The sequence below is a fragment of the Leptonotus elevatus genome, chromosome 16 (assembly GCF_054856555.1).
Source record: "Leptonotus elevatus isolate MCC_2025b chromosome 16, RoL_Lele_1.0, whole genome shotgun sequence".
Classification (NCBI taxonomy): Eukaryota; Metazoa; Chordata; class Actinopteri; order Syngnathiformes; family Syngnathidae; genus Leptonotus; species Leptonotus elevatus.
The window spans coordinates 5,960,707-5,974,386 of record NC_141254.1 but is presented as its reverse complement, the minus strand read 5'-3'; the positions used below and the strand labels follow the sequence as shown (position 1 = coordinate 5,974,386).

The 13,680-nt window shown below is 36.9% G+C and overlaps 1 protein-coding gene across 3 annotated transcripts in view; it reads left to right on the top strand.

Annotated features, from left to right (window-relative positions):
• The window catches only part of LOC147160451 (uncharacterized), an 81,834-nt gene that overhangs the window by 15,631 nt on the left and 52,523 nt on the right, over positions 1-13,680 (top strand). For all 3 annotated transcript variants that reach the window (XR_015090388.1, XM_086057778.1, XM_086057777.1), the window contains one exon: positions 6,738-6,891. The gene's annotated coding sequence lies outside the window, so the exon portion shown is untranslated. The remainder of the gene's footprint in view (positions 1-6,737; positions 6,892-13,680) is intronic.

Here is a 13,680-nt window from a genome sequence, read left to right as displayed (position 1 = left end):
ACATTTAGATGAGAGCATGACACACCCGACCACAAATATTTCTGCTTTCCTGGAGAAAAAGACAAAAAGCAGAATTGCTATCATTCATGTTTCTTCTTCATCCCGTTAGACATGGACTTGCCCAAATGTCTTGTGATTTACGCATCCCCACCAGGCTTTTATCCATAAATACCAACCGGATTTGTACATGGGGAGATTCTTTATGTATGTAATGTGCATATTATTATATTGGATTATGGCCTCTCAAACGTAACGTCTTAACCATCCCAGGCATGTGTCTGACTCGCCGTCTATTCCAGTCCCACGCAATCCTGAATAACTCACGCAAATGCGCACGGACGCACGCACACACACACACACACACACCCACACACACACACACACACACACACACACACATGCAATACAAAGGCCACACTTAACTGTCAGCATTTGTAAGTTCTGCAAAAGTACAAAACATTTTTTAGGTGCATAAGCTGTATTAAAGGCTGCTGGAAAATTAAATTTGTGGTTCATGGATGACTCTTTGGAAAGTCGATTGTCTAATGTCATTAAAAAAAATTATAATAGTGAATTGTGGTAATGTATTTATGGCTTTTTTTTGTCCGTGTTTTTTTTTTTTAAAGAAAGAAAGTACAAGTACTACGTTTTGAATAATTTAATATTATATATATTATTACGTTGGATGCCACGTGTACAACCAGGGTGGAAAAGATTGTTGATGCAAAAGTGTTAGGGTTCATTTTAATGGCACAAAAAGAAATCCCCCCAGCATACTTAAAAACATTTTTAAAAGAAAGAAAGAAAGAAAGGACAAAAAGGGGAAAAAAGTTGTTCATGTCTTGATGAAAGAGGTAAATGTAAAGTGTAGGAAACTCCAGAAAACGACACAAAGTGGGGAAACCCCTGAGCAAATTAGATATACATGGCAAATTTTCAGAGCGGACACAATTGACAAGAATTATGCATTTTGTAACTGTAATGAAAATCAACAGACAGCACAACAGATTCATATCTTTATTCTTGTTTTAAAAACGTCTTAATTTTCTGTCAACATTTTCAAAGGAAAAATAATCTTTGTTTAGGGCTGCAACTAAAGATTATTTTAATAATTGATTTCTCATTTAAAAAAAAAAGTATGTTGCAATTTCAGTCCCTTAATTAAAAAAATAGGTCATTATTTCAAATTGCCTGCAGAAAATTTAAAAACATAAATTATTGTGATTCAGTTATTGGTTATTGGACTGTAATATGTAAAAAAGTAAAAATGTTGATCATTGTTTTTCATAGTAAAAGCAAATGTTTTATTTTGATTCAGGGGATTCAAGAAAAATGAATCTGCTTTCATGTAGGACTACAGAAATTGAGAATATTTCATGTCGAAAAGCTGAAATTCTGAGGATTTGGACCATTTTTAATGGAAAATGCAAATGATTAATTGATTATCAAAAGTTATTCATTTGAATTGATTAGTTGTCAATGAATCAATTCAATACACCTCTAACTGTGTTAATATTCTGCAACCATTATGTACACACAACAGAAACATAACTATCCAACTATATACTTTTTAAACTCGCTCTTACATGTGTGTATCAGATATTATTTTATTGTATTTTGAGTATGTAGGATCTTATGTATCAACCAACTGTCACTTTCCCCCAATGATGATCTCGAAATCTCTGTATCGTTACAGTCACGTGCAAAATATTGCTATATTATCATCAGTTTTTCAGTGATGACGAAATAAACCGCAGGGCTAATTAAGTGTATGATGGTCAGATGAGAGGGTCCCAGTTGCTCCTTTCAGCTGTGCCTATTGGATAACAAGCTTTCATATCTTCACACAGTGGGCATGTTGACACATAATTTATTTTCATGCAGAGGACGTTCTACTCAGTGTGCACTTCAGCAGCTGTCACTGAACTGTTCCATCCAAATAATTTTTGAAAGGCTGACAGCAAATGTGTCTATAAGGAACGACAAGCAGACTTGAGTGGGCAGATGAACCGAAGTTGGCGTTGCATTGCGTTCAATGAATTAATTCTACAGCGATGCAGAGGGTTCGATGCACGCTTCTGTCATTTTTATGAATGGAATATGATGACATCCAACACTTATATCCGTGGAGCTCAGAATCTGTCTGTCTGCACCGCAATCAAATTCACCAAAATCGTGTTACACTACCTGTGCTAATGTTTAGATATGGTCCCAGCAGGCATAACGTATTTCTTAATGTATTTTCTTTGTAGGCAAAACGGTGATATGATTGGTGTGAGGGTTAGGGTTAGGGTGAACAATTTCAAAATAAAAACTGCACTTTTTTCCTTTGCCAATATTTGCCATATCAATTCTGGCTTGAGTTTTCCCTCATTTTAAAGAACATGAGAATACTTTACAGATGTAAAGTGCAATATCAATTAGCCAGTGTGGCAATCAGCAATTCTTTTCCTCCTCTATTGTGATTTTTATTCTGTAAGAAAATGTGCCTGTCACGATTGTTTGCAACAAGGCATGAATGGAGTCTGTTGACGTGTATGAAGCGACATTGCCTTCAACTACCTTGGAGAGAGAGAGCCCTGTTCGATTTTGTTGTTTTTAAAAACCTTGCCATGGCTGTCTTCTTTTAAGTGGGCTCGGATGGTTGTCATCCCTCTGTGGATGCCCTTGTCTGTGCCCAATGACAAAAATGTAATATGTCAAAGACATGAATTTCTACTCTGCTTCTGTGAACTCAATTTAAATGATCACAATGGTGATAAGATCGCTTGCTTTTTTGATCCCTTTGACAAATATGTTGTGTTAATAATTTATATGCTGTTTTTCAATGATATAGTGGGAATTGTTTCACTGCTCATGACCGTTGTCAATTTTAAGTGGTTTGAGTACTTAAGTGAGTTTTCCTGCCATTTTTGTTCTTCGTCACATAACGTTGCCTCGTCTTTGTTGACATCACTGTTCAGGTTTTTGCCCATTGTTAATGCTGAGTAGATGGCAGGCTGCTGTTGTAGAACGCCATTACATATACCAACATAGAATAATATGTATAGAAGGAGCCGTGCACCACCCATTAGTAGGTGTTGTTTTGTTTTTTAAACAACAAAACGTTACACATTGTGGCTTTAAGACAAATCAAGCATTTTCATTCAGTAACAAAACCCCTCGTCTTCAATGACAGGAAATGGAACATCAGATCGACAGCTCGGGCATTTATCTTCCCCCTGAATTTGCGGATCCGTTTCAGACAAAATGGCATAAAGGCTATCAGCTAACTACAATATATTGTATAGACTAGGGAGGTCCCAATCACACTTTTTTTGGACCTTAGTCCGAGTCACTTCATTTTGAGATTGGCCGATTCCGAGTCCCGATCCGATACCTCTGCATTTTATTAAGAAACAAAACTACCCCAAAACCTTTTATATGGTAAGTAGAGCAGTGGTTAAACGAAGTAAAAATTTAACCCCCCCCTTTTTTTTTGCCACATCTATGAGTTACTCAAAGGGCTATTATTAACCAGTATATTAATTTGTCACAAGAGCTTTATTTTCGAGAACCTACTGTAGCCATTTTTTAAAGCGTGAAACAAGCCAACTTCACAACAAACAAAAGGCTGCATTTGAAGAGCAAGCAAACAAAATGTATTTAATCTTTCCATTTTCGGACTGCCGGCCCAGGCGGGATTTGGCGACCTTGCGAAGGACGTCCGACCCTCCGGATTCACGCTAGGCTAGGCTTGGCTATGCTAGGCTTAGCTAGGCTAGGCATCCAGCCTAACGGGTGTTAACATTAAGCTTCAAAATCGGCATCCACAAGTTTCTAGTCATTGAGGACTTTACTTTGCCTATGAGTTTCTTAACACATTTGTTAGTAGAAATTTATTTACAGTTACTGTATATCAGACATTTTACAATAATCAATAATTTGTCTATGCAGTAGTCTGAACACGGTATTCTGATAAATACCGCATTTGTGGAATATGAATTAAGCCGTAAAATCCACCTGTTTTTATCCATCTCAGGGGGCGGCCATTTTGCCACTTGCTGTCTACTAAAAATGACATCGCAGTTGCTCAGGGCTCAGGTAACGACCAATCACAGCTCAGCTTTCACATGACCAATCTCAGAAAACAGGGGAAGCGTTATTGGTCGTTCCCTGAACCCTGAGCAACTGTGATGCCATCTTCAGTCGATGGCACGTGGCAAAATGGCCGCTGCTTGAGATGGATAAAAACGGGTGGATTTTACTGCTTATTTCATATTCCACAAATTCTTACACAAGTGGGGTACATAAAACACATTATTGCCATGAGCATTTTATTGTTGACTTCAACTTTAAACAAATATAGGTATGAGTCTCTCTTTTTAAATGTGAATCCAGCAACAAATCGGTGTCATCAAAATGAGTTCACTGTCCCTGTCTATTGCTCACACGCCATTGCTCTGCCCTCCCACATCTGTCAAGTCTTGTCCTGCCTTGCCTAATCTATGTCCGGGACTTGCCTCTCCACCCCAGTTTTGCCAGATTGCTTTGGCGCTCTGTTGCGTAATAGCAAACGGCCCAAGTGCGTCACAAGCACCCTTTCTACAGACGCATGTGTGCATGTGCTTAAACAAACGGAGCACACAGCGTTACACTGGCCTCCTTTGTGGCCCATTCAACTGTTACTAACCTGTTTGATTATATCTGTCAATCATCCAAGTCCATTCATGGGTGTACAGTATGGAGAGGACCTGCAAAGCCACATGGTTTTTAATTTCTAATTGGAGTCTGATCAGTGAACTAACTTAACAGAGCTAACTTGACTTGTTTGATGTCATGGCTAATAGAGTATTTATTTCAAAAAGTGCCATCTGATGTTGAAAGCTAACACGCATTTTATCATTTGAGTGAAATAGTAGTCTGGTAGTCGGTTGGTATACATGTTCGGTATATCACTTAGCATAATGGCCATGGACACATTTGCAATGTACAGCAGAAGGTGGGATTTGAACCCGCGACCTCCTGGTTATTGGACAATGCACTTTACCAATTGCGCATCCGAGCAGTATTAGACAGGTGGTAATGATGAGAAGTATGGAAGTGGGCGTGGAAAGTGGGACTTAGAAAAATGTCTGTGCCATTGAAAATGAATGGGGAAAAGTTGATATTTAATGTTAAATTGTTCGAATAGTATAAGTAATGTGAAATCAGACCATATATACTAGGGGTGTGCCAAAAAATATATATTCTCATAAGAATCCCGATTATTATTTAGTACGATTCAGAATAGATTTTAAATGTACCAAAATCGATTTTATTTAAATTATTTTATACTGTCTTACCTTTGTTTGTGTGTGCCTTTATTGGGAGCGCTGTTCATGTTGTACCCGATTTGGCCACTTTGGGGTAGTGTGGTTCCACGCGGTCTGATACACTGTTAAGTTGTAGCCACATCAGAGAGTAGAAGGAAAAAGTCACGATCAAGTTATTCCAATAAAAGTTGTTTTTTTGCAGCGTGGAGCCGTTCTTTTGAGTGATAAAAGTGCCGCAAGTAGAGCACTAATCATTAACAAGTCAGACTGGAGTAGATCATTACGGTTCCTTGAACATCTATAAAATTAAGCAACAATCATTGTCAATCAAATCATTTTGAATCAAAAATCATTCTTAATCAAAAATCTATTCTGAATCGAATCGCACACCCAAAAATTGGAATCAAATCGAATCGTGAGACATTCAAAGATTCCCACCCATAATATATACTCCGGAGGTGGGACTTTTTTAAGCAAGTTGAAATTTGAACTGTGTATACCGGAAGTATTATGTGGGAGTTGTTACACGGCAAAAAAAGTGTGCAGAATAAAAACATATATATATATATATATATATATATATATATATATATATATATATATATATATATATATATATATATATATATATATATATATATATATATATATAACATACGTATATATAACATATGTGGGAATTCTTCAGCATTCCCACAATTAGGTAATATTGCAAAATCCTTTCTGGGACATATTGTGCTTGTACGTTTTCTAACTGCGTATTTCACTTCAATATCCTTAACTCATTCACTGCCATTGACGCCTAAAAACGTAAAAAATAAATTTTAATGTTTGTATTAGTTTAACGTTTTTTCCACTTTTGTTAACAAGAGTATGAAAACTTAGACATTTTTTTCTTTGAAAAAAAAGATGATCAAAAATAAGGAGCGTCAGGCGATTACATTTATTAATTGTAATTAATCGCATTACTTCAATAGTTACCTCACTATTAATCGCAAATTTTATATGTTGTAAATTTTTTATACTCTTGTTAACAAAAGTGGGGCAAAATGTTAAACTAATAGAAATAGTACAAATGATTTTTTGACATCTATATCCGTCAATGGCAGTGAATGAGTTAGCGTGCTGTTGAAATGTACTTCAGATTGTGCTCATTTCTTTGTTTTTCAAGGGTGTTATTACCCATCTTGATTATTAATTTCCCCGTTCCTCTACTTACGGGCGCGCTTGTTTATACCCAGCTGTGTCACGATAGTTAGTCTGAGGCTATCAAACTGCCTTTTTCTATTCTGTCTTTGTTATTTGTCACATTTTGACTCACTGTCACTTTTGAATTTGATAGAGAGGGTCTTTCTCTGACTCAAAACTATTTCCAGAAGTGGATTCACTCCTGAAATGTTTTTCTTTTAACCGTTCCCCCTTCTTCTCGGCCTCTACACACAGCCTCTGAGAGACCGGTGAGCTTTGGATTCTCCCAAGCTGCTGCTGCCAGGCAACGCTGAAGTTTGAGCACGAGGGCAGAGGAAGACGGGCCGGCTCCACATCGGGGTATCTGTGTGTGATCTCATCCAAAGTCAGTTTGGAAGTGTATATGCGGGTGAGTACCTCTTGCCAGTTACAGTTAACATTTTCAACAACAAAAAAAAGTGATCACAGGACTGCACTAACCTTATGCGCAAACGTTTTAGTTTTCAAATAACAAATCATGTCAGCGTCATTAGGCTGCCCTTCAAAAAGTAAACAAGAAGATTGATTCTCAGCTAAAATGCTATTTAAATCCCGGTAGGAGAAAAAAAATAGACATTACAATATTTGTAATTCTTAATTATTTGTATTGATACAAGTTGCCATTTTCCTACTTAAAATGACTTAAATTTGCATTCATGTGCATACGCATACACTGATTTGATAACAAATTAGCAAGAAAAACCCCAAGAGTTTCCCCCAAGCAGTCCTGGTGGTTTCACACCTTTAACCAACATTGCAGCTGCCGTGAGTACTAGTACTAGTATCTACAGTCTGCAGTCATTTGAATGAACAGCATGAATCATAATGTAAATAACTTGCAGGCTAAACTTTAGACGAAGGTTCTTTTCCATATTCAGATCCTTGATTCTTCGGAATAAAAGCCCAACGTTTTGTTCTTAGCCATTTCCGAGTGTTTTAGCTGTGTGTTATGGGTCAAGCCTTCTGCCACCGTCAGAACATTTTGCCTCGGAATACGTAGATGGTAAAGTCATTTTTGTCGCGGGCCACATTGTAGTTGTGGTTATCCTTGGAGGGCTGTGAAACCATATAAATGTTTAATTATCTGCTCATGTTATCTCATATATAGTGCGCAACAAATTGATGGATAACTAGATTTGAAATCAGAAGTCAAGAATAATAGTTTTGTTCAACCTATTGTTAAAGTTACTGGCATAAGTGGCTTGGTAACAAGAACATGATCTCATTTTTATTTTGTGCCCATTATATAATAAGTTAATCGCTACATACACTGCACATCAAATTATTTATAACAACATGTTCATGAAAATAAGCATTAATATTCACACTTACATGCATAAAGTCAAATAAAACCAAATTTACGGCATTCCTGCTTGATAATTCAATGTGGATGTCAGTGGATTGTATTTCCATAGTGCTCCGTGAAGGCGGACATATTGTTTTGCTTGCAAACAGGAAGTACGTCGACGGAAACCGATAAGCGATAATACTTCATTTAAACAAATGTAAAATGAATAATTATCCATCCCAACAATTAGTAAACCTTTACTGAATGACAAAGAAGTATATTTAACATTATAATTTAAACTTTTTTTTTTTAATGACCTCTACTTCGTGGGTGGGCGTGGAATGTATCACCCGCAAAAAGTGAGGGAATACTATCCTGGAAGCTGACATGCTTGATTCGCTTTCCTAGGCCACATAAAATGATGTGGCGGGCCAGATCTGGCCTCCAGGTCTTAAGTTTGACAACAGTGTTTTAAACTATCAAGTCTTGGGCAAAAATAGTGACTATTAAATAAAATTAGACCGTTTAAAAATTGTCAAACTTGTTTTTAAAAAATTGAGAACACAAGCATTTCAGTGTATCACACAACAATTAGGGGTGGGAATCTTTAAATGTCTCACGATTCGATTCGATTCCGATTTTTGGGTCTGCGAATCAATTCAGAATCGCTTTTAGATTAAGGACGATTTTTGATTCAAAATGATTTGATTGACAATGATTTTTGCTTCAATCTATAGATGTGCAAGGAATTGTAATGATCTACTCCAGTCTGACTCGCTAATGCTAATTAGCGCGCTACTCACGGTACTTTTATCACTCAAAAGAACGGCTCCACACTGCAAAAAAACAACTTTTATTGGAATAACTTGATCGTGACTTTTTCCTTCTACTCTAATGTGGCTATGACTTAACAGTGTATTAGACCGCGTTGAACCACACTGCCCCTCAGTGGCCAAACCGGGTTCAACATGGACAGGGCTCCAAATAAAGGCACACACAGACAAAGGCAAGACAGTATAAAATCATTTTAATAAAATTGCTTTTGGTACATTTAAAATCGATTCTGAATTGGATTAAATGAGAATTTCTAAAAAAATTTGGGCACACCCCTAACAACAATAATTCATCTTTTGGTTTATTTCCACATTGTGCTGTAAATTCAGAAAATATCAGACTAAAAGAGCGATCACATGGTCACTCGACTTTTGAGCAGAAAGGGTTGATGTAACTCCTTACAGTAAATCTAGATCTCATGTTTCCTGTGTGCAGACAACACTGATCCTGCACATAAATGTCTGTTTATGTTTGATTTGCAGCACCAAGTGTGTTCATCATTATCAAACTACCTCACACTCGAAAGTGTTGGTCAAACACTCACCGGGTCACCCTGACATTTGGTCCGCTTGTCAGCTGTACAGTTCTAGACACCTGTGGAACCAACAACGCTAACAACGACCCCTCCTACCCGGTGTATGTGCTGTTGATGAGCCTGTCCCCACCCCACTACTTCAGCTCCCCTTTTCCCCCTTCTTCTTAAGTGTGCACCCCACACAAACGCGTGCAGAGGCAGAAGCTGTTGAATAGAGCAGCTGCCGCGTCCTTTATAATGAAAACAAATGGCAGATTCCATCAAAGACTAGTTTTAGCAAGAGAAAAGGGTAGCAACACCAACTGAAAGGGATTGTTTTGGCTTATTGCTGCCACGGTTGCTTGCTAACCTCAAATTATCCAGCTAGATGCAAATTACTTTATTGTGATGGATTCTTCTGGTAGGGGCCGCAACCTCCATTTTTTTTTTCCATTTCTGTCTGTTTACGTAATGTCAAGAAAGTGATTAAATATATCCGAAAACCTGTCTGCCATTGGAGCATACATTAATTGCATGGTCGGTGTCTCCTCTCATCCTCATTTTACAGCTTTTGAGAACCACTGTATTTCTTGGCAGCTGTTTTCATTGTGTTAATTGAGGCCCTTGCCCTCACCTTGCCACCCTTGCCACCCTTGCCAACCCTCCACCTCACCGTCTTCATGTCTCGGCGCTGTAAACCAATAAAGTTCTGAGGATTTATCCCCCTCAAATCACTTCCTCTTTTTCGCCTCATACTAAGCCTCCCCTAAATCACTCCGGCTCTATCGTTTTTATAGCTACAAGTGCCTTTTGACTGTCACATACGGTATCAGTATCTCGCTTCCTTCACACCCAACTGGCTTGTTAGCACTTCTTAAACTTGAACTCTAAAGCTATAAAATCAGGGATGCCACATTCCACATGTGCAAGGCAGATTGAACATGTTTGGAGGTGACGTTTGGTTGTTCAACTACTCTGACTTTATGATTTATATATGCTTAATCACTAGGGGTGTCAGGCGATTAAAATTTCTAATCGTAATTAATCGCAATAAAAAATTGGGGTGGGGGGAATGTTAAACCAATAGAAACATGGCTGCATTTTGTAGTCACTGAAACAATAATGATTCATAAAATTGAGTTAGAATTGAAAATATGTACTGTACTGTAAAAAACGAGTGTGATATTGATTTATGTTGAGGTCATTTTTCTGCCACTAGATGGCATAATTGCATTTGTAAGACATTGGTGACAGCTTAGTGCAATTTTTTTTCATATTAACTCATTCACTGCCATTGACGACTATAAACGTCAAAAATTCATGGGAACTATTTCTATTAGTTTAAAATTTTTTTCATTTCATTAAAAAATTTTATGAAAACCTAGATTTTTTAAAATTGTACATTTATAAGAGATATAAAATTATCATGCGATTAATTACAATTAAACGGCCCTTATTTTTCATATATATTTTTTAATAAGACCCGTCAGGCGATAATTTTTTAAAATTGTAATTAATCACATGACTTCACTAGTTAACTAACGATTAATCACAAATTTTATATCTGTTCTAAATTTACAATATTTTTTTTAATTTTTGTTAGCAAAAGTGAAATACTTTAAATGAATTTTTGCCGTCTATAGCCCTCAATGGCAGTGAATGAGTTAAGTGCTAGCTAATCTTTAGCATGAAGTAACTTTGCACGTTTTGAAAATTGTAAAATACAATGTGACGCCAGTCTCCACAAATATATGTATTATTATTAAATTTATTGCTGCTAAATTTTTGACGTGGCGTTGCGACTGTATAATTGTAATTCCCCTACAGGTTTTCCAAGTAAGGAGCGGTAATTAATCGCGCGTTAAAACAAATTAGTGGCGTTACAGGAACTTTAAATTAACTGAAAATGAATGCACTAATTTTGACACCCCTAATAAGAACCCGTTAAAATCTGTGGAACTTTTGCTTGTGCAAGTCCATTCTGTTTATTTTTATTATGGACCGTAATCTCACAATTCTGCCTTTGAAAACATGACTCATTTTCACACCCTTTGAGATCGCATCTCATAGCTGTAATAAGACAAATGCGTAATTGTTACAATTTGCAAATAAACAATGAAGTCACGTTATTGACAAAACAATAAGTCTCACAAACCTCCTGCTCAGTAGTTAAGTAACATCTGCCTTTTCAAAACTATAGCAAATCCTTTTGAATTCAGATTTATTGATATGGCGAGCAGAGCCCTGTGTTGTCTGCACATGATGTCACAGAGCATTAACTTAAGCATGAACAGCTGAGCATTCATTTCTACAAAAGCTTCCTCCTTAATTTATAACCACGAAAGGCAATGACTCCATTCTGACTTATTCAAGGCATAAAGCAGCTGGTATAGGTGACATCGTGGCCTTTCGCCTCCTCATCATCATCACTATCATTAAGTCTCAATATTCCATCCTCCTTCTCAACTTCTCTTTATTTTCATTCCACCTGTCTCCTTTTTAATTCCATTATTTTGTAAGCAACCACACATTCATCGCAAGCAAGCCTGTTTGCGCACAAACTTATGTCCCAAACCACACCTTAGTGCGTCACTGGTGTGTGCTTTCACAACTCCATGACTAAGAGAGCAAAAAATAAATAAAAAATGATGCTCTGGAATTTTATCTTCCCGCCATTTGTGTCCATTTTGAAATGCCACTTGTGTTTTGCAATAAGGAAAAAATTCACCGGAAATATGACTGGGGTGAGGGTGGTGACTTTTATGCTTGATTGACCCAACTGTCACTCAGGCACAGTAAATGGCAGTGGAAGAAAACCTATATATAACTTGACTGTCTTCACGACATCTAATTTATAATTCATATATAAACTGTATCATAGAGTTCCAAACTGAAAAAAAAGTCCTTTGAGGTTGATTCAGAAAAATGTTCAAAAGTTAAGTGCTTCACCACCAACATGTATATCCTTGACAACTGAACGATCTAAAAAATATGCTGCCTGGAAAATCTCCCCCAGTCATACAAGCCCCTGGTTCTAATTCCTAAAACTAACCAGTCATCCATGTAAAAATATGAAATCCAAAGGAGAAGATTAACCTGTATTTGAGTTCTGACCTTTTATGTAAAAAAAATTGTGGCAAAATGGCCGCCCCTGAGATGGATAGAAACAGCTGCATTTTGCTTCAAAACTCATATTCCACAAATGTAATATTAATCAGAATGTCATGTTTAGACTAGTGAGGTCAAATATAACATATTTTTGTCAAGAAATGTTTAAGGTTGGCTTCTCCTTAAAAAAAAAAAGGCAAGTTCATTGCTATTTTTTCTGAGCTCTCTTTTATACAATGAAAAAGCATTTGGTCTTAATTTGATATAAAAGCTGATTATAAAATGACCTACCTGTCTGGTATCATAGCTGCATGTCTGATCTTTCTTACAAACGAATCCATGTCAAAATTGCTAAAAAACTAGACGAGTTATGATTCATTTATTGCCGCCAATTGCAGTCAACTCAATACAAGTGAATGGAAGCGTTGCCCAGGGACTCCCGCTTCAAGATGGAGGCAAGATCTGCACATCCTCAACCAGCCGAGGGTAAATCTTGTGGTTGTGTATGTTTATGGGAAGCTGATGATGTGCGGCAATGGCACGATACTTAAATCATTCACTGCCATTGACGGCTATTGACGTCAAAAATTAATTTTAACTATTTTTACTTTTTCCACTTGTTAATAAGAGTATGAAAACCTAAAAATAAATTAACATTAAGAACTGATATAACATTTGTGATTAATCGTGAGTTAATTCTTGAAGTCGTGATTAATTAAAATTAAAAAATGTAATCGCCTGACGCGATTTAAAAAAAAGAAAAGATTATTAAAAATTAGGGGCGTCTGCCGATTACATTTTTTAATTGTAATTAATCGCATGACTTCACTAGTTAACTCACGATTAATCACAAATTGTATATCTTTTCTAAATGTACATTAAAAAAATCTAGGTTTTCACACTCTGTGAATGAGTTAAAATGTGTCTCCACTGTGCACTTTGAGTTGCTTTTCTGGCTGACAGAAATGCTAAATACTTCGCACCCATTCATTAAATATATTAGACTGCTGGACATCAGCATGTGCAGTACCTGTGTGATCAAACACATATATTGGTGATATAAAGGCAAACAAGCAATGTTTCTTGTGTGAGGCGAGCTCCCGCCAATTGCCGACGTCAGCATTTCATGTGCGCAGAGCCGCTGGAGGTACTTAAAGTCCTGTGTTCCCTTCTCACGTAATGTATTTGAAGACGAAAGCAAACTCAGTTATTTTATTCATTTAATTTGGAAAAATCATTGACATTATTGGATTTAGAAGAAAATCAATGTAAAGCACGGACCAGATAACTAAAATGACAAATAATTTAATGGGGAAGTCAGAATACAGGTGAGCCTTGATTTGTCGTGAGCCGTCCAGTCCTAAAGACTTTACATTGGCTCCCAATCAGCGGTAGAATCGATTTCATAATTCTGC